Source organism: Chrysoperla carnea, chromosome 5 (assembly GCF_905475395.1).
Source record: "Chrysoperla carnea chromosome 5, inChrCarn1.1, whole genome shotgun sequence".
Classification (NCBI taxonomy): Eukaryota; Metazoa; Arthropoda; class Insecta; order Neuroptera; family Chrysopidae; genus Chrysoperla; species Chrysoperla carnea.
In genome coordinates this window covers 69,545,182-69,568,362 of record NC_058341.1, presented here as the reverse complement: position 1 = coordinate 69,568,362, position 23,181 = coordinate 69,545,182, and the positions used below count along the sequence as shown (strand labels likewise).

The 23,181-nt window shown below is 31.1% G+C and overlaps 1 protein-coding gene across 1 annotated transcript in view; it reads left to right on the top strand.

Moving 5' to 3' along the window:
• Window positions 1-3,067: 3,067 nt before the first annotated feature.
• Window positions 3,068-23,181, top strand: part of LOC123300798 (inward rectifier potassium channel 2-like) — a gene marked incomplete at its 3' end in the record, with an annotated part of 62,931 nt that continues 42,817 nt past the window's right edge. The window contains exon 1 of the mRNA XM_044883450.1: window positions 3,068-3,243. The remainder of the gene's footprint in view (window positions 3,244-23,181) is intronic.

The window sequence follows — 23,181 nt, the reverse complement described above, 5'->3', positions numbered from 1 at the left end:
ATCAAACCTATAAAGATTAATTTTCTTTTTATGACTTGTTTGTGTGAACTAAGATTTTGTTCACTTTTTAGATAGACAGTTATTGTTTTCATCATGACAATCGAAATTCAAAAGTCATTCCTTTTAGCTTTAATCTTGAAAAATTTTGTACAACCGAAATCGAGAGACATAAATATAGAACCTAAGAGGGATCGAAGATTTATTGAAAACCACCCCTTGAGTTCATGTCTCAATTGCTGGGAGGATTATTTGCTAATTTGTAGAATTTAACCAAGAGGGAGGGATTTGGGAGGCTTTGAAGATTGGTCATAAGCTACCATCGATGTTCAAATCCTATTCCCGGCACACTTATTCTTTGTATCTCTCAATTTTGAGTATACCTGTGAAATTCAGTAGAGTTTGAGGGGGGGGGGAGGGAGGAAGGATTTACGTTCTGTACTATAAGCCTTCAGGTTGGGCATAAGAGATGGTATTTAACCAAACTTCTAGGGCTCCCAGATTTTATATCAGCATCATTCGAATTTGGTAATGTCTGTGGGTTTTTTTTCAATTTTGGAATAGGGTTTGTTGCTCTAAAAATGTATTCTTGTGATATCTTAGACAAAAAGCAATCGGAAAATGTTAGTTTTAGTTCATAAAATAACAAAATAAATTTTAAAATTAAATTTCAAATTTTCAGTTTTTATCCCATGTATATATGAAATATATTAAAGTATACTAAGTTTAGTCCCAACTTTGTAACGCTTAAAAGTATTGATGTTACCAACAAAATTTTGGTATGAGTGTTCATGAAATCCATTTTCGATTGTCCCTACGTCCGTCCGTATGTCTGTCTGACTGTGGACACGATAACTAAAAAAAAGAAATATCAAGCTGAAATTTGCATAGCATGCTTAGGACGTAAACAGAGAGGTTGAGTCAATTGGGTCTTGGGTCCGTAGGATCCATTTTGTAAACCGTTAGAGATAGAACAAAAGTTTAAATGTAAAAAACTGTTCCATATAAGAAAATAAACAACTTTTGTTTGAAACATTTTTTCGTAAACATCACTGCTTACCCGTGAGGGCAGAAATTAGGTGCAAATTAAATTTTATGTATTATATAGGAATATCAGGTATGCGAGTATGAGACTGTATATATATATATATATATATATATATATATATATATATATATATATATATATATATATATATATATATATATATATATATATGTGGCTATATCTAAGAGTGGCCATCTTTCCTTATTTACATGACGTAAAATAAAAACAGATTATGGCGTAATCAACACTGTCGATATACATGATATTTGAATAATTAACTCAATCAATTGCGTGCTTTCAATTGTTTTAATCTGGTTTTTTACACCATGAAACAGTAGCTTTACCATGTTATTACGTCAACTAAAAAGTGAAACGTGTAAACTAAAAACTTTAAATTATAAACAATTATTAAACAAAATACCGTCGCATTTGTTTACACAGCCAACGAACGTCATGTCCGTTAGGTAAGTAAATATTATTTTCTGAACGTTTTCGAAATTTAAAAATTGATAACGCCCTATGGAACGAAGGAGATGGGTTTACATTCTATCAATCGTCGCAGCCTCCTCGATTATAAAATTGTATCGCTCAGTTTTGGTTGTAAAATTATTGAAAAAGAGAGGGAGGCGGCAGATTTGCGCAAAATTGATAGGCCTGCAGAATGTTGTTTCTAAAAACATCGGACGGCTATTTCATTATCCAAAAAATGTATGAGACATAGCTTTGCATCAGGTAACGATACCGAAGTGTTCCTGGACGATGGACTATTCCGCTTTCTTATGATATGAATGTGGTTATCATACAACTACAAAAATGATCCAAATGATCCAAATTTTTCTTTAAAAAATTATTTTAGTTCCATAAATAAGTAGATTTAAATATCATATCATATAGTCACATCGTAGGAGTTGCAGGAAAAAGTATTTTTGTTCTTTTTGGAATCTGCTAGCTTTGAAACAAGTAGTTAAATAATTTTGCGCCTTCACGGTTAAACAGGAATTTTTTCGAAAAATGTTTCATACAAAATTTGTTTATTTTTTTTATACGGAATTTTTTTACATTTAAAATTTTGTTCTATCTCTAACGGTTTACAAGATGCAAGACCCAATTGACCCAATTATTGCTTATTTACGAACTCAATCTCACCCTTTACGTCCTAAACATGAAGTTTATAAGAAGGAGAACGATCGCTATAGAAAATATTGTCCCCGAAATATGGATAAAATAAGTGAGGCGCTGCGACCGCTAAGTAGTATCAATAAAAGCGGGCTGTTGTGCGCTAATTTGAAATGATATATCAATTTGTACATTATGCAACTAACTTCATCTACTTGTACTCATAAACAGCTAACTTCGCAGATACTACTTCTTGATGACAGCGCGGCTGGTGGCTGGAAAATGAACTATAAATTCTACAAATTTTCAGGGACAGACGCTCTAAAATGCTTTAACACGTAACGATCGTTCTCCTTCTTTATAACCTTCATGGTCCTAAACATGCTATACAAATTTAAGTTTATTATTTCTTTTCGTTTTTGAGTTATCGTGATTAATAAGGCGATTTTGAGAAGGCCTATACCAAAATTTTGCTCATAGCATCAATATTTTAAGCGTTACAAACTTGGGACTAAACTTAGTTTACAATTGCGAGTTCATTGTCCTGTATATTTTTGTTTTTGTACAAAGCATTTTAAATAAAAAATACATAAACGTTACATCTTGTACGATGGTGCGAAATCCTTCGAACGACTCGCTTTTGGAAAAATTATTGAAAATTCGATTTAAAATTTAAAAAATGATATTTAAAGTCCAAACCTACTTTTTAGCTTTACCGTGATATAATTTACCGGAATAATAACTTGATTAATTTGCTTTATTTTAAAATGCATGCATAATTTAATTTAATAAAACAGAAAGTTATTGGTCTGACATCTAAAAATCATAACTACAACATAATTTTATTTTTTTAAATAAAGAATTTTAGTTCATAAAACGATACTTTTTTTAACTGTTTATGTGGTGTCCTGTGTTTTAAGGAAAATTTATTATTTGTAAGAAAACTAGTGCTAGATATTTCTGTGAATGGAAAAGTGAATTAATCTTTGTGAATTTGATAGTGACTGGGAAACGTGAAATTATTCTATTTTTATTCAAAACAGTGCAGTGATAAAAGAATTGTTATTTAAGTTATCTGTTTGGTAGGTTTTTGATGTGGCTATTTTTTAATAATATTTAAAATGAAAATATTGTATTGAACGAAGTTCTTTACAGAATGAAAGTCCATTATAAAAATTGAAAAAAATGTTTTATTAAACTTGGTAACTAGAAATTCGATATTACTTCTCTTTTAATGGAAATGTAGCATTGATCGAGATTTTTTTTAGCGAATATTAGTCATAATTAATTTTTTTTAAAAATTTTTCCCTGTCGTTCTTTACTCCCATAAACAAGGAGAAAAAAAGACGAAATCTCTAAAATTTGACCTACATCACCGATTTCGATGAAAATTTGGGATAAAGCTTTTTTCAACTAGAACAAAATGGTGCTTAGTGGTGCTTTTGCCAAGGGGGTGGAATAATATATGTTGAAATGCCAATCGGTAAAACGTTGAAATCCAAGCAATAAATTTCTTTCAAATATATTTCTAAAAGTCAATTCCTTCCGAGGTATTGGCGATTGAAATTCAGAGTATTTAACATTAAATAACTAAAAAATCAGATGTTTTTTGAAAAAAGTAATCAACATTTAAGGTACTATAAAAAAGTTGAAAATGAAGGGTTTGGAAGGAAAAATATTCTGTGGAAATATAGCTAAATTTTTTCCCTTTTATTGCAATTATTATTGCAAATTGCAATATTTTGACAACTATATATCTGAAATGACTTGAACTTTTTAAACATGTTGTCAGTACCTAAATAAAGTAAATAGTAGAATAAAATTACGCCTTGTGTATGGATTAAAAGTTCGGGCAGCGAAACTTTGGGGTTTTTCCTTTCACATCAAAATAAGTATTTTTTGAAATTTGTTACTTTCCCTGAGCGGTGCCAACATGTATAACCAACAAAATTTCGTCAAAAATGGAATTTTTTCAGAAATTTTATCATTTTTATTTTATATTCGCAAGAGGAGACATCGGTGCATATCCAAATTTGGTAGGTTTTTGGTCAATTTTAAGAACTACTCCTCATATTTATTTGGGGGAGGTTTCGTCCCTTCTCCTCCCAGTTATATATATATGTATACATACATATGGTAAAACAGTTCATTTGACTATAACTTGAAAAATATTATTTGATTTTGATGAAACTAATATCAATAGTAGGTTTTATTACTTACAACTTTCGGTTAAAATTTTAGCGAAATCCGTTAAATAGTTCGGCCAAAATTTCCGAAGGTGTATGGACTGTCTTTGGGGGGTGTTTTTTTTTTGGCTTCAGAAATCTGTTTTTAAAAGAGGTCTATATGGTTCAAAACAAAATTTTTAAGTTTTATCCCCGGCGATATTAAGGGGAAGGGGTGTATGGAAAAAATGTATTTTAAAAGATTTTAAAAAGAGGTCAAAATAGTTTAAAATGCCAAAGTAACCCAAAACTTTAGATTTTTTTATTAATATAACCCTTTTTACAACATTCACTCCCCTCCCCCTCCCGCTTTCATATTTTTTGCAAATTTAGAATTTTTATGACGTATACAGGGGTTTTGGGGATACGCTTCGAACTTTTTGGCCCAAATAAGTACACCCCCTAGAAATATTACCACTTTTTTGATAATCTAAAGAAGAATTCGAGATCAGCGACCCCAAAACCCCTTTATACATCATAAAAATTCGCAATTTGAAACAAAAGAAGAAAAAGGGTGGGGGAGGGGAGTGGATATGGTAAAAAGGGCTTTATTAATAAAAACATCTAGTTTTGGGTTACTTTAGCATTTTAAACTATTTTGACCTCTTTTTAAAATCTTTTAGAATACATTTATTCCATACACCCCTTCCTCCTTACAGCGCGGGGGTTAAAACTTAAAAATTTAGCTTTAAACCATGATACTTTTTAAAACAAACGTCCTATTTTTCTGTTATTTAACGTTAAATACATTGAATTTCAATTGCCAATCACTCGGAAAATATTAACTTCGCAAAATTTCCTTTATTTGCTTGTATTTCATCGCTTTATCGATTCCCGTTGCCATTTTCAACATATATATTTCCACCCCTATAAAGGGTTGGTTACTACCCCCTGGGCAAAAGCACCACTAAGCATCATATAGCTTTTGATCTAGCGGGCCCAAATTTTCAGGTAAATCGAAGCTATAGGAAATAATTTAGAAGTTTAAGCCTCGTTTACTGGAGTACTTGTTATACGAATCACTGCAAAATAATTCACTGCAGTTCCCATTATGCATCTTCTAATCCCCTTATCTTCTTTTAAGAATTTTTTTTTAAATCTTAGCAAAATGTTTTGAGATTAACTTTTGACTTTTGATCAAGAAAATATGTACCTAGAATTTCTTTAAAAAACAAATTTTTTTTATCAATTTAAATTGTTCGGTTTGATATTGGTTTTCGACTAAAATACGTATGTGTTAAAATAAGTGTTTAAGGTGTTTCGATACCAAAACGAAAGTGTTACTAAAATTTTGTGTGTCAATTAATGAGTGTTTAATACGCCACCTGTATAAAACAAATTGATTCTCTGTACGGTTTGTGAGACATTAATTATTAAAAACATCACGTTTTACTTGGTGGTATATGAAGAAGTCGTAATTAATGGTGGTTTTTCAGCCAATAAGTGATTTTAAAAATATTTTACCACGTACATAAAAAAGTTTCATCAGTATTCCTCAAGTTTTAAGCTTTAAAATTATACCGAAATTAAGAAATTTTTTGTTGTTGATAAAAACACTGACTTTGATAGTTAATTTCTCCTAAACCGTTCAGAGAATTGATATGAATTTTTCACAAAAGACGTATAAAAGGATGATTAATTGATAAATAGACTTTCAAATTTTTGGTATCATTTTCATTTTTATGTCATGGAAATATCTTAACGAGTTGAAATGGAAATGATAACAAAAATTTAAAATTTTATTTATAAAATAATCATCCTTGTGTCTTTTTTAAAAAATTCATATCTATTCTTTGTAAGGTTTATGAGAAAGGTAACCTTTTTTTGGTAGTTGATTTCTACTAAACCGTTCAGAGAGAACCTTAAACTTTTGACTGCAAAACAGAACTTCTCAACCATAGCTTGTAGCTAAAATCAAAGTTAAAAAATTAAAAAAAATAAAAACTTGACCGACTCGACACGGCTCGACCGAATGTTATGAACTATTTTCGGATCATAGGTCCGTTAAAACTCGATCGGCACATGAACGAAGTCGATATCATTTTTGTTCGCGCGATATCGATCAAGATAAAATTTAAGAAAAAGCTCGGCCGACTCGACCAAATGTTATGAAATTTTTTCGGATCATATTGCTTTTAATACGCATCGATCGATACGAAATGTCTACGTACGTAAGCAAACACACACACACACATACTTCTTCTCCAAATTAGTGTTAATGCCATATCCTAATCATGAAACATAAAGATATGTTGAAAATTTCGATATCGATAATCGAACCCATTACAATAACTTCATATAGTGGGAAGTGGAAAAGTTTTTTTTAAATCAATTTATCAAAAACATGTACTTCTGTGACTGAGTTAAGAGTAATCATTTTGAATATTTTATAATGGTACAAGGAAATCAAGTGGTGTTCCCAATACTAGCATAAAGAAGTTTCATAATTCGAAAAGAATAGTAAAGTTCGGACTTTTCGGGAGACTGTTCACTTTGTATCAGCAAAAAGTGGCCTTTAATTGTTTTTGAACCTATTAACTAAAACCTATTTCGCAATCTTTGACCTTGATTATTTTTTTGCCCAAATGATTTTGCAATGGACTTTTCATAGGTCATTTCATAGGAGTCGGTTAAAAGAGATTTTTACCGATTTTGTTTTTTAGTCAAAATGAATTTTTTTATTAAAATTCAAAAATAAATAATTTCGATATCCGCTACGTAAAAAGAGATGAATAAGTTTTATTTACACCAGAACAAACTGGTGTAAATAAAAGTCCGAAATCTCTGACTCGTCGAAAAATAAAATCAAAAAGAATTTCACTAAGTCATTTGAAGATGTTTTTAAGTTGATCTAAAAATCTACTTCTTGCTGTGTTCGATCGGGAAGGGGTGGCGTAAGTACGAGCTTCAAAAGATACTAGGGTCTTAAGTAAGGGATCCCACTTGTCATCGCTTCTTTTCTTGCTTTATATTAATGGCCCAGGAGCGGATTGCCAAATCACTTATCTCATCGGTAACCGGCTCGACCTTTACATTCAGACTCTAAACTACTGAACCAATTTTGATGAAGTTTTTACAAATTAATTAAACGCCAGCATACATTTTATATTAACAAATTTTATTTAGGTTTTTACCTAAAAAATTCAAGCTTTCGTTTTTTTTCCACACGAATAGCGTTGATATCATCGATTTCCAGATGTTTAGGAAAGCAAGCCTGAATAATCTTTTCTGTCCCATTGATTCACGCTACCAAGATTTAACCTCGTGAAGTGTAGAAAACGATCTCTCTGTGGTAGCTATGCTGGGCGGAAGAGTTATTAATGAGATGAGCCACCGACTCTGGAATGGGGGAATTATTTTTACATTCTGTTTTCCATTTGGCCGCCCAGGTCGGTATTCATTTATAATAGTTGATTCATATCATTAATGATTCGCCGGTACATCTGAATCACTTGTTTCACTGCCTGTATATCGATATTCAAGGACTTGATCTGTATACTTGAATCATTGATAATTGAATCTAATTATATAGGGGTATGTATATTGATTTCCGTAAATACTATTCTACCTGTTTCGCTGGGATTTTTTTCGATTTTTAGAACCTACATGCTTTGAAACGATTAAAAAAAAAATTTAGGTAGGGGTTTAGTATGAAATTAGGAACAATAGATTAACTATTTAGGTGAATGACATGCCCATATGGGTGGATCCGCCACTGTTCCTAGGGCAAAATCAATGTCTACTGAAATTTGCAATTTATTTTGAATGGCTTCAAATTTTTTGCAAGATAATAGATAATTTGTCGTTGGTGGTACTTTGCAGAAACAACAAGCCGGTGGTCTTGATTTATCAATTTAGTACGAATGGGCTGCTTTGTGACCAATGCGAAGCCCAGCTAGGGCTACTTCAAAAGAGCGATTTTCTTGATGTGTGGTTTCCCATTATATCCATCTTTATGGACGTGATTTGAAGACTGAATATTTTAACTGAATTTCTTCTCTGTCTCTTTTGATACAAACTATGTAGGTATGACGTTCTAATTGACAATCACTGTAAAAAACATATATTTAGTTAACTAACCAAATAGAAGAAAAATAAAAGAAAGTAATCAACTGGATTTAATCCGTTGGGTGTTCTTAAAATGTTGTCAAGCTTTTTTTTTTTGTTAGCTCATTCTTAGTAGATAGAAGTAAACTAGACAAGTGTACATACTATTGCTGCTGTACAGATAAAAACTCATATATAGAAATGTATCCGCCTATTCCATTTCTTAAATTATTGGTATGTGTATATCTGTGGTTACATTCTGAACTCAAATATATCCCCTAAGTTAAAATTAAATGTTCTCACTATCTCAATGCAATAATAATAATATGGGATCTGATTTAAATGAATAATTTTTTGTAGCATGTCGACATTTCCTTCTATTGAGGGTTTGTTTTACATATTACACTTGTAACTTGCTATCAAAAATTATAAGTACCTACTTTGAAAATGAAAAGTTCTTGTTGCCATTTTTAGCAATCAGGGCCCTTTAAAATTGTTTACTCTTAACTCATATTTTGTATTTATCTGGTTGCCACCTTCTGTTCCATTGGCTGGCGGCGCCTCTGAATAGTAATAATATTTGCGAAGTAATTGAAGTTACTAGAAAATAAAACAAATAAATAAGTAATCATCCATTTTGATAAAATCTATTCCTCTTAGAACCCTTAAAAGTATCAAATTTTATTGTCCTTAGGGTCCTTAGGGGATATATTTTAACAAAACAACTTTCAAAACAAATTAATATTCACTAAAAAGAAAAAATATAATGTAGTTACAATTATGATTATTTTTGGTGTCAGGGTCAGCCAACTGTCACAGAACAGTTTGCTACATTAACTTGGCTGACACCGACTCCAAAAATAACAATAATTGTAAATACATTATTTTTTTACTTTTTAGTGCATATTAATTTGTTTTGGAATATATATGTCGGTTTTTAGTGAATCTGAAGTACACTAACTAATTTGTCACTAAAAAAGATTCATCGAAATCGGTTTGCGTGATATTGAGTTATTTGTCCATTTGCCGCGCACATAATGCAAATTTACACATGGGACAGACCAGCTTTCAAATAAAAAAAAGAATCATTCAAATCGGTTCACCCGATCGAAAGTTTTGAGATAAGAAACATAACAAAAAAATACAGTCGAATTTAGAACCTTCAGAAATGCTCATCTTAATTTGAATAAGTAATTATCGATAAACTTATAAAGAAAGAAAAATAATTACCAAGGCTCAGAGCAAAACTTGAACTTGAAAGAATTTTGGACAAACACTAACTTCTTTTTACCCCGACTATACAATGGCGAGGGTTATGTGTTTGGTACATATGTATGTACGTTCATCTGTTCCCGTCTAGCTTCTAAACTACTGACCATAATTTTACAAATGAGATATCGTTAGAAGCATTTTGATTGCCCAATGCTATGTGGCGTCACATTAAATTAAATATGGCGTTCTCTACAGGACATAAAGTTATGATCGAAAAACAATCTCCCCTGTGAATGAACAAATTTATAAACTTTTGGCATACCTGTAGCGCCCAAATTAGGGCTCAGATCCAAAATTGGTAAATAACTTTTTCCTTCGTCTTTATGAGCTTATTCTATAGGCCCACGATCTGCAGTTAATAACAGAAAGCCCTGTATACACGGTGTTTACCAATTTTGGATCTGAGCCCTAATTTGGGCGATACAGGTATGCCAAAAATTTATAAATTTGTTCATTCACAGGGGAGATTGGTGGTGTCCTCATTATTCGTATCAGCTTAGTTGGTGTCAGGCTGAGTGAAATTTTTGCATGCTGTGTCCACGCAGGGCTTGCACACTGCAGAGCACAACAGACCAGGCCTTTTAACAGCTGCAGCCTGCAGTAGCCCAACCACTCGTACACTTTCAGCTTATTATATGAAGCAGCTGTCCTGGAGCAGCGTCCATCGTTGTAGTGATGGGAACCAGACCTGTAGACTAATGAATCAGTCAATTAATGCACGTGCATTGTATATGTTGTTACGAAAATATTTAACAAAATACTTACCTTGTTTGATAAACTTCCGTACCCATTGAAAAGGGTAATGTTGATGTCTTTCTTGGCTTCCCATCCACGCCTGAACTTGAAAGTAGGTCCTGTATGAGTGGTACTTGGCAGCATCTCTAGTTGATGGTAGTCTGATAAGCTGACATTTCCTGTTTTTCCAAATAACATCAATGAAAATGTTTGGGAAATTCGATAAATTTGAAAATGCTACCCCAATAATGGATGAATTTTTCCTTTTCAATCAATCAATTATTCAATTGCATTTTGGTAAACTTGATTTACAAGGAAAGAGATTGTATTAACAACTTGGGCTTTATTACTAAATATCATACACAATCACTTGAATAATGTAGTTGTTTACATTTTCCCACAAATTTTAACTTTTCCGAGTTTTTAAATGTATAATGTTTCAAATAAATAAAAACATTCCGAAATCATAAAACGAAATTATTTTGAACGAAAATAATACTTAATGATGACAAAATTATTATCCTGAAAAAATAATGGAAACTGCAGATCAAAACAATAATCTTGTTCGGCGGAACCTCCTCCCACCCCGTGACATCACATTGTCTGTACAACGTAAGAGTATTTGGTGTGAGTGAAGGTTTCTAAAAATGCACTTCTTACATTAAAATGAGACACCTCGCGTTTAGGGAAGAGGGAAAAATGGGTTAGGGGTAGGACTGTGGCCATAGTTGTATTAAGCTGTTGATATTGATGTGCGATTAATATAATTAACATGATATGATGGTAATAAATAGTTATAGGGACAAAACCTTCATGTTTCGGCTACTTTTTTACATTTCGAGTAACTTTGTCTACCTTTGATCGGCTGTATCTCGAACACTAATAAGTCTAGAAAGTACATGTCTACTAGAGTATGTACATTGCATCACATTACGTACAATGAAGGCTTTCAAAACCAGGCGCTTCTTTTGTAATGCGTATAGTTCAAAAACTACTTGACGGATTGTCAAGCAATTTTTTTTATTTTGTAGCTAATATTATCAGGTTTTATTTAAATAAAAAAAATATGTGACCATATCAGAGGATATTTAATTGTTTTTTTCACTAGAATGAAAAAATTTATGAAAAAATTACACATTTTTCTTAATATTCGTCCGCTATTTTTATTTTTTCAAATGGAACGTTTTTCATTTGATTAGAGATGTCAATAAGAATCGATTGACACCTCAATCACTTAAATCGGTGCAACCGTTTTGATTCTATAAATTTTTTAAAGTATGCAGACGCCATTTTGGAAAAGGTCCGCCATCTTGAGTTCCAGTGGATGAAATTTGTGTTTCCTCGGGTGAAATCATTCATATTGGTCCCTGGTATCACTGGGTAAAGTGGCTTGCTTTCTGTATAAAATGCAGTTTCATTTTGCTAAGCCCTATGACTATATCTAAATAATTTTTTTTTTGTTTTATATGTTAAATATAAAAATTATTATTCTGTTGGCTGTTTTACGTAAATAAATTACTAAAATTAATTAACAAAATTGTAAAATGTCACAGAAAAAATTGTATGTGTGTATATTTTTTTTTTTACAAAAGGTATATTATATATACGTATAATTTCATATTTATATATTTTTTTAAATTAATCAAAATAATTTATAACAGTTACTTTGATTTATTTATTTTAGTTTCTTTTTCATTCTCTCATATAATTTTATAATGTCATATAATAAAAATAATAACAATAATAATAATAATAATAGTATATACAATTATTTTAGTTATATGTTATATTTATATATTAATAATTGAACAAAATGTAACAGAGATAATATTTCAAATTGTAATGTTAGCGCCCAGCAATGTCTGTTGTATACGCATAACGTATTCGTTGCGTTCAGAATCAACGCCAGAGGTAGTAAATTAAAAAATTTCATACGATAAAAAAAAAATCATTTGTTAAAAAATTTACTGGCAATGAACTTTTGACTTTTAAACTTTTTTCTATACACATGATATTTCTAATATTTACGTTGAATAAATTGAAGAAAACAATTAATACGCTAGTTGCACGATGTCGAATTTGCCGTATCACTCATAAAAATATAAAACTAGACTTGATACCATGACAAAATTTGAAAATGAAATTAAAATTGATTTAAAAACGAAAAAGTTATAAGCATTCAAAGATTGTTACCTATCTGCATTTATAAAAGCAAAGTTTTATGTGCATTTTATATGTAACTCTATGGTGATGTCAGACAATGACGTTACTAACCCATAAACCAAAAACCAACTTTACTGTTCTTCAAGCGTATTGACAATTCTTCACCTGAAGTGATAAGAAAAAACCCTTTACACAAAAACAAAAAAAAAAAATTCTTCAAAAAGCAAAAAAAATAAAATTGGAGTAAAAAGTAAAAAAATAACGATATTATAATGTAGCTATAATTATTGTTATTTTTGGAGTCAGTGTCAGTCAAGTTATTGTAGCAAACAATTCCGTCACAGTAGTTTCCTTTGCTGACACCGACTCGTTTAGTGCATTTTTATTTTTTAACCGACTTCAAACAGAAACGGAGGAGGTTATCAATTCGACTGTATTTTTTTTTTTTTTTTATGTTTGTTACTTCAGAACTTTTGATTGGGTGAACCGATTTTGATGATTCTTTATCTGTTTGAAAGCTGGTGCTTTCAAACAGATAAAGAATCCAAATTCATCGAATTAAAGAATACAAATTCTTCATTTTGGTACAGCTCCGACAACGGCATCCATGAGAAAACCATAAAAGTCTTAAATTTTCATTAAGTATGTACGACAAGAAGACGAATAACTCAATATCACTTCGATGATTCTTTCTTTAGTGACAAGTTAGTGAGTGTACTTCAGATTCACTAAAAATCACAAAATAAAAAAAACTTTTAACAAAAAGAAAACCGACTTCAAAAGGAAAACTTTTCCAAAATATATTAAAATGCACTAAAAAATAAAAAAAATACGATAATATAATGTAATTAAAATTAATGTTATTTTTGGAGTCGGTGTCAGCCAAGGAAACAACTCTGACAGAACAGTTTTCTACATTAGCTTGGCTGACACGGACTCCAAAAATAACAATAATTTTAACTACATTATATTATCGTTATTTTTTACTTTTTAGTGCATTTTAATATATTTTGGAAAAGTTTTCCTTTTGAAGTCGGTTTTCTTTTTTTTAAATGTTTTTTTTATTACTTTTTGAACTCGGTTTTTTTTTTTTGCTAAAAGTTTTTTTTATTTTTAGTGAATCTAAAATACACGAACTAATTTGTCATTAAAAAAAGAATCATCGATATTGGTTGGCAAGATATTGAGTTATTTGTCCATTTGTCGCGCACATACTTAATGCAAATTTAAGACTTATATGGTTTTCTCATAGATGCTACTGTCATAATTGGACCAAATTGAAATGGGGCCACACGGGAAGTACCACCTTTCAAACAGAATCATCACAATCGGTTCACCCAGGCAGAAGTTCTGAGGTAACAAACATTAAAACAAATGCAATCGAATTGAGAACCTCCACCTTTTTTGTTTGAAGTTGATTAAAAAATTTAGTCATCAAGCCTATTCCAATTTAATATATAAACATTGAAACGTTCGCGCTTCACCTCAAATTTGAACTTACCTTTACTTATTTTGCATGAACGTACATCACTACATATTATAAAACAAAGTCGCTTTTTCTGTCCCTATGTCCCTATGTACGCTTAAATCTTTGAAACTACGAAACGGATTTTGATGCGGTGATAGATAGATAGAGTGATTCAAGAGGAAGCTTTTTATGTATAATACATCCATATTATAGTAGAGTAAGGGGTTGAAATAGGGGTTGAAAGGGATATGCTTCAAAAATTAAAAAAGTTGTGCATCGATTAAGATCAATTATTGACACGATATACAACCAGCTTCAAAGATCTATTGTTTTTATTTACTTTTAACCTTCGGAGGGTAGAAAGGTATAGCGAGAAAGTGGGAAGGAATTATCGAATATTTACAAATATACCTAAGTGGGGTATCAAATAAAAGAGCATGACGTGTACAGTACAAAAATGTTATCCCACGCAAGGAAATGTGGAGGGAGGAGTGCAAGTGGGAATGTTGCCTAGCAAAGCGGGTAATTCACAGCTAGTAATATTAATAAATGTCTTTAAAACTCGGAATATAAGTTGTTCCGTAATGTTTTAGGAACTATACAAGACATTCTTCAAAAGGCTTTCACGATTCCCAATGCGAAATCGTTATACAAGTTACCTAATATAAAGGACTTTTAATATATCAGTTAATGATAAAATATAAAAATACTTAAAAATTCCACAGATGTTTCCCTTAAATTGTAAATCATAATTTCTGATTCATCTTGTACAAATTTATAGAGCTTTAACACCTTTTTCACTTGAATATTGTGTAAAGACATGCAAACTTTAATGTTTTATAATTTGCTTTCGACATATCTCCACCCTTCAATCTTAAAATTGTTTTTATATATACAAACAATTATTATTTATTAATGTTATTATAATAATAATTTTATTTATTTTATTTTAAATTTAAAAAAAATTCATATTTTTTAGACAGTTTCCAATTATATCTAGATAATTAATTAATGAAAGTAGTCCTGTGTATCATCAAAGACTTGACATTAATTATTCAAAGCAAAAAAAGTATTATAGCATACTTTTCTCAACCTTTAAAAATTCGTTTTAATTGGGAGTTTTGATTTTTTAAATTTATTTAAATGACTATGACTGCTAGCGATCATGTTAAAGGATTCAATAAACACTATTTTTTCCGTAATTAAGGTCAGCCAAACTTAAAGAAACAAGTAAAAAAACCCCAACTGACTGAGTTAATTGTTGAAATACCTTATATAGGAAGTGTTGAATATCAGTGCTTGCATTATTTTTTTTTTATAAATTAGAAGAGTTTAAAAACCAACAAAATTATGGCGGCCGTATGGTCGTTTTTCGAAAATGTTAACTTAAATGATAGCTACTTGAATATATCTGCAAATAATCAAGTCTTTCTTTACCTTTTATAGTTTTAGAGAAAATGGACGCCAAAGATTTGTCCTAATTTAACCAATCACTAGGCATGCAAAAATACGACTTAAAATATGCCATTATTGCATTTATTCGAAAAAAATTCTAGCTAGCTTTAGAAAAATTTTTTCGGGAAAAGTTTTGAAGGGCACTGAATGTCATTTAATTGTGGTTTAAGCCCCGGTAAATTTTCAAAATTATTTGAAGATCAAGTTTAAATAACCTTGATACTAGAATTTTAGGTCAAAATCATTGACACAGGGTAAAATCTCCTATTGCCCTTGAGAACTTTCGGCCAAAGCATTTTTTTCTAGCTACCGTGTTTTGGTTTAAATGCATAAATAACCTTTTTTAAGTCGTATTTCCTCTCAAAGCTAACGATTTTCGAAGAAAATGTTTTAAATAAAGAATGGTAGTTTTTTTATGAGGATCCATTTGGTATTTTGAAGTGTGATTCTATCTCTTACCTTTTAGGATTTAATCTGACCATTAAAGGATTCTGAAGAACTAGACCATTAAAGGATCCTGAAGAACTAGACCATTAAAGGATTCTGAAGAACTCTAATTTAAACTCAGAACATAATGTCCCCAAACTCTGCAATTTTTTTTATTTTTTGTTTGATTAACTACAAAAAAGCCATTGTGCATTTATTTACTTACTATAGCTGTGTAATCACTTGTTATTAGTTTAGATTTCCACAGTTATTTGAATAATTTGATGGGTTGAAAATGCGTGCGATAATATTTCAACTGAGTCCGCCAAGTAGTTCTTATCTCACGGGCGTAGATAAAAATTATAAAATAAACATCTTCTAAATATCTTATCACAATATTTTACAAGAATATTCATACTGTTGAATGAAAAGGAAAGAAATATTTATAAAAAATGAAAACGGATTTGTATATGAAATTTAAATATTTACATGAATCACGAATAATATATTACATCGTAGGTATTGTATTAGCTATGTATTTTTCTTCATTATTTTGTTTATCCTCTGGTAAATTAAATTTCTTTTTAAAGGTGTCACACAGAATCATCTTTTCTCGGTTGTAACGTCTATGGCACCTTTCCTTATTTAAAATAGGTCTATTATTATTTAACCAACCAAAATAAAATGTGACATCGACCTACAGTCATTTATAAAAGGTATAAACTATAAAGAGAAAAAACATTCGATTTTTTGCATGATTGTTAGTTTCAAAACTACAAACCCATTTGAAAAATTCTTTTAGCTGTAGAAAGCTACTTTAGGAACGTGTAGCACGGGTTGTATTCTATTTTCAACAAGTAAAATTTACAAAATTTGAAAAACCCGCGAGAAATTTTTCGGGTACGGAACTCATAACTCTCACTTGAAACATAGAACACTCGCCATTTAATTACATTTCAAAAGGAACAAACAAATTTCAAATCGGTTCATCAATTTATTCGCTACGATGCCACAGATAGACAGACACACATAGCGGTTCGGGAGTTAAAAAGCTATGCACAATAGTAAATTACGAAAACAAACGAGTGCACGTGAATTTAGTAACTATAATTAAAACAAGTGAAAACAAACAATTGACTGAGTTAATTGTTGAAATACTATGCATAGTCAGTGTTGATTTATTTATCACATAACACATACATACATGTGACACATACATAACTGATATTCAAGTATAGTACATATTATAAAATTTCCGCCTAATTGGCGCCCTCACGGGTAAACAGTGATGTTTACGAAAAAATGTTTCAAACAAACGTTGTTTAGTTTTTGATAAGGAACATTTTTTACATTTAAACTTTTGTTCTATCTCTAACGATTTACAAGATGGGTCCTACGGACCCAAGACCCAATTGACTTATGATGCTCATTTACGAACTTGACCTTACTTTTTACGTCCTGAGTACGCTGTAAAAATTTCAGCTCGATGTCTTTTTTCGTTTTTGAGTTATCGTGTCCACAGACGGACGGACGGACGGACAACCGGAAATGGTCTAATTAGGTGATTTTATGAACACCTATGACAACATTTTTTTCCTAGCATCATTATTTTTAAGCGTTACAAACTTGGGACTAAACTTAATATACTATGTATATTTCATATATACATGGTATAACAAGCGAAATTTACAAAATTTAAAAAACCTCCGACAAATTTTGCGGGTACGGAACCCTAAACTCGCACTTGAAACATATATAAGAACACTCTTGATTAAATTATGTTAATCCTTAAAGCATTTTGAAGGTTGTCGGCAACTTTTCAGTTTTTTTCGGGTACGGAACCTTAAACTCACACTTGAAGCTACGATAATTTTTCAACATATGACATTTTTTCAACCTATTTTTTCTACAGTTTAAGCTTTTTTTTCAAGACCTTCAGAAATTGTGAGAGTTTTTCTCATCACGAGGGTAAAGGTGTAGTAAAAAATTGTAGCTTCGGAAATTTTCTGACCCGTTTGTGTTCTTTCGTTACTTTTATATAAGTCGTCCTCAGTAAAATACAAAAACTTGTGATAGAAATATGGTGAAACTTGCTAAAATTAAATATAATTAATTAGATTTATTCTCTGCCCTAATTTTATCACTCTCAAACATCATTCAATAAACACGTTATTAAACTATTTTTAATTAGGTAGTGCATTAAAAAATAAATTTATATAAAATTATGTGGAGGTATTATAATTTACAAAGTTAAAGATAATTTATATTGTTTGTATTGCACACGTCATGCCCTTTTATTTAATACCCTACTTGGGTATATTTGAAAATGTTCGATTGTTCATCTCCACCTCCATCCCCAAACTTCCACTCTCCGCGGGTTAAAAACAAAAGATGAAACAAAACAAAAATAGATAAAAACAATCCTTGAATCGTGTTGTTTATCATGTCAAATTTGAGTACAATCGATGAAGAACTTTTAAGCTTTTGGAGCATACCCAAACGAACATACAAATTGTAATTCTCCACAAAGTTGCTAAACTTTTGCTCCTGCGGATTGTATTTACTTGCGCTTTTTTTGCATTGGCTTCAGTAAATTATCCTCAAAAAAATCTATATGGTTTAAAGCGGAATTTTTTATTTTTAACCCTCGCGCCATTGAGGTGAAGAGGGTTTATGGGGGCTGAAAAAGGCTTAAATTTTCAAAAAAAAGTTAATATTAATTTCGGGGGTCTCTTTATGTGGGCTAAAACAGGGGTAGGGGTAGGAAATTCAACATTTTGACTGAAAATTGTGTGGGGTTAAAATGTTTGCTTTAAATCATGTAAACTTTTTTAGGATAATTTTCTGAAATTAATCCAAAATACCGCAAATCAATACACTCCACAAAAATTTTTGCGTAAGAAAAAGGTTCGTTTATTATACTATATAGACATCCAGATTTATTAATTATGCCATGTATATATATAATATATATCAAGATATACTAAGTTTAGTCCCAAGTTTGTAACACTTTAAAATATTAATGCTACAAACAAAATTTTCTTGTTGGTGTTCATAAAATCACCTATTAAGCCCATTTCCGGTTGTCTGTCTGTCTGTAATCACGATAACTCAAAAACGAAAAGAGATATCAAGTTGAAATTTTTAGAGCGTGCACAGGATGTAAGTGAGGCTAAGTTCGTAGATGAGCAACATAGGTCAATTTGATCTTGTTTCCCTAGGACTCATATTGTAAACCGTTAGAGATATAACAAAAGTTCAAATGTAAAAAATGTTCCTTATAAAAAATAAACAACTTTTGTTTGAAACAATTTTTCGTAAACGTTACTGTTTACTCGTGAGGGCCCAAATTGTGTAGTATGTATGAGAATATCACTTATGTATGTGTTATGTGACAGTGTAATCAACACTATACATGGTATTTCAACAATTAACTCAGTCAATTGTTTGTTTTCTCTTGTTTAATTGTAATATTAATTTATAAATTACGGAAAAATATCAAGATAGAAAGATACAAATGATTAATTAAAATTGTAGGTAAACATTCCTTGGGGCATGGTTTTATGTTTGTACTTTATATAATTTGAATGAATAACTATTTGTATAGAAAAAAATTATATTATAATATTAATTTACTAACGATATACTAATTAAAATTACTTTTTTTTATAATCATCTCGAAAAATTAATTTACGAACATAAAATAGCGTTAGGATGCGCTGATGATCTCGTACTGCTAGCAAACAACCCTGGTCAAACTCAAAGACAAATTGATACCCTCTCTATTGCAACTAGAATAATCTAATAATTAACACCGATAAGACTAAAATATTAATATTTCATAAAGGTCGACTCGATTTTAACCGAAACTTCAAGTGTATGGATCACAAAATTGAAACGGTTAAAGAATACGAGTATCTTGGAATAACGTTCAGCTCATCAGGTCTATTTTACAAGGCAATCTATAAAGGTACCAAGGTTAAAATTGCCACTGGAAATTTGATTAGCATACTTGAAAACTGGATGTTGAAATGAGATTCCACAATTACTACGATAATCACTACTCTACTTCTTTATTGCTCTGCAGTTTATGCAATTCGATAGAGACCAAATAGAAAAGGTTCAATGCCAATTCCATAAAAATCTATTCGATATGAAACCCAACACTTACACCTATCTTCGTATATATTTAGAAGCACATTTCGTTGGTGGAATTAGCTTTTGATGATGTGCGAGAGCAGATATGCCAAAATTATATTCCGACGGCAACTCGAATTAGATCAACTACCTGACAACATCGTAAAATACAACTGGGCATCTCAATTACGAATTATGTTAGAAGATTGTTAGAGGAGAATTGAGTGATATTTATAATACCCAAGAACAAAACCATCTGCGAAATACTATGCCTCAGTTATTGGAAGATTACAGCCAAGCTTTGTTACAACCTAAGAATGTACAAACCCTATACAAACTAATAATGGAAAACAACATATCTGAAATAATATTCAACAGCAACACAGCCATTGGCAGATAAAGGGTAATATTTCAATTAAGTGCTGCGTCTATAATTAAATCGACAATTTATAGCAACAAATTAAAAATAACTATAAATCCAGCCAGCATCTGTCAAACCTGTAACACTGGTAGTCCAGACGATTTATATCACACGTTTTTTGAATGTGCACTATGTACGGGAATACGAAGCCGCTACATTTCTAATTATTTTAACGAACAGAATCACACTGATTTCTTCTTGCTTTTCATTATTAAAAGCAAAGATCGAATAAATACATATAATTCTTTATTCGAAAAGCAACAAAAATTAAAAATTTTCTTTTAAACAATTACAACGAATACTAATATTTAACTTTTATATCTATGTACGAGTGATGTTATTTCCAATATTCGCGAAGACGAATGCGAATGTCTTCTTTCAAGTGAAGCGCTCACAAATTCTAATGTATTAATCCTTATTATATATTATTTTTCTCCAGCATGTTTTTTTTCTGTCCATATCTTATCTTCCTTATTCCTTTATCAAATTCCATGATTCGCGCCTCATTTTCAAGCTTATCATGTTGGTTTCTGACGAAAGATATATTCACGGGCTAATGAGAAAAATCGGCAAGTAAACAAGGAGGGGGGATGTCTGCGCAAAATGTGTTATTTTTTCAATCTCTGGCGGAATTAGCTCAGCAAACGCAGCTTCTGCGTTGCAAATATTTTAAAACTTTTTATTTGTCACAATTTTATTAGAACAACCTATATATTTGCAAAGTTAACAATCTATGTGTTTCTCAAGTGATGTTAATTAATTAAGTTGTCAATATATACGTCCGCAATGAACATTTTAATGTTTAAAGCACAATTTATTCTCAATATAATTGGCTGAGGGTATGATTCTATATAATTTCGATTTTTGCTCCAATTTCCTAGATCAGTTTTTTGTATTTTATAAATACGTATTTCGACTACCAAGTAGTCATTATCAGCATGAATGAGCTAATCGAAATTACTCTTATTATGTATGTTAGTCGTTGCCGTGCAGTCCGCCGCCAAATTGGCAACGAATAACATACATAATAAGAGTAATTATGATTTGCTAATTCATACTGATGATGACTACTTGGAAGTCGAAATACGTATTAATATAATACAAAAAACTGATTTTAGAATTTGGGGCAAAAATCGAAATTTATTTCGAAATATTCTAGAGGTCTCATTTACTATCTTTGATAATATTTATATGATTCTATATGTTTATCAATTCTATTTATTTTCACAATGAAAAATTTCATTTACAACTTAGTAGAATTAGACATAAATGACGCTATAAGGTCAGATATTGGCGACCGTATAGTGGCATTTAACCCGCCAAAAAAAGTATGTCATATGGCAACTGTTGCGTATCTAAAATCTATTTAATTATAAAAATTAATTACTAAAAATATATTTATAAATGATTTTGCCGAATGAAATACTTGTGTTTTATATAAAAAAAATTAATGTTGCTTACTTGAGGAATGAACTTGAAGAAAGCGAATTTAAGATATGCGGCAAGAAATTTGCGAACGACTGCTGGACGCACTGATTGCTTAGGTAATGGATGCAGAATCATGGGTTTTGAAAGATCAAGATGCCAATATGACGATTCAAAATAATGTAAAAACAACTTGGAAACGCCATGAAAAACTAATTTCAACCAAGTCAAAATGCCACTAAAATCAAATTGACACAATTTGAGAATTATGTAATCTATTGCCATGAAAAACGAATTGACAAATCGTGCAATTTATGCACGTTTTCGAGAAAAAATTGCAAAAAAGCTAGATTCGTAGCAGCAGCAACCAATCAAATAGAGGAGATTAGTAAGAGTGAAGCGATAGATAAACAACACTCTTAAAGCATAAGAAAAATTTATCACTCATTTTTAAATTGTAAACGTCCCAGATGAGGCCAAATTCTTTTTCCACTTTGCAGCTACTGGTGATTGTAATGGCTGGCCAAACAATCGAAAAGCATTAGAATTTACTGTAGCCTTGAGAGGGGAACGTGTTGCACCAAGGGAATAAATGATTAATAATTTATTCGTCGCTTGGAAAATCTGTTTGGACATTCTCACTTGGATCATGATTACCATTCCCAGCTGCAGAATTGTATCGAAGGAAAAAATGAATGTGCAAAAATTTGAGAGTAATATCGCTCTCAACGTTAGGTTGGCATACGTCACACCATCAGGAGATATTCGGAAACGATAAGCTTTAGATGGTTATTAACTGCCTTGGAGATAACGAGGTAAGGCAAACACTTACACTAGCGTCCGCTCTAACTTAGTGGCGCTTTTTCCCTAGTATTAGAGTTTAGGTCTTCCAAGCGAAGAAGATCCAGACCAACCCGTGTGTGCATTTTTACTACGGGTGGCACAATTTGTCAACTGCCAAAAATACAAACCTTCTCGTTTCTGGAACTATGAGAAACATGGTCATATAAGATGATGTAGAAAGATAATTAAAAAACATCACCTCGGAAACAGCGGAAAAACTTAATAGGCGTACAAAAGTTGATGTGTGGCTAACATTTTCCACGAAAAAGAGCTCAAGATGCTTCTCTTAAATTATACGACAACAGTGTATGTGGCTGAATTCATGGGAAATCTTCTTTGCCTAGTGATCTTTGAAGATTGAATTGCTTCCGAGGAATCGTTTGAAAAGTCACTTAAGAAATTT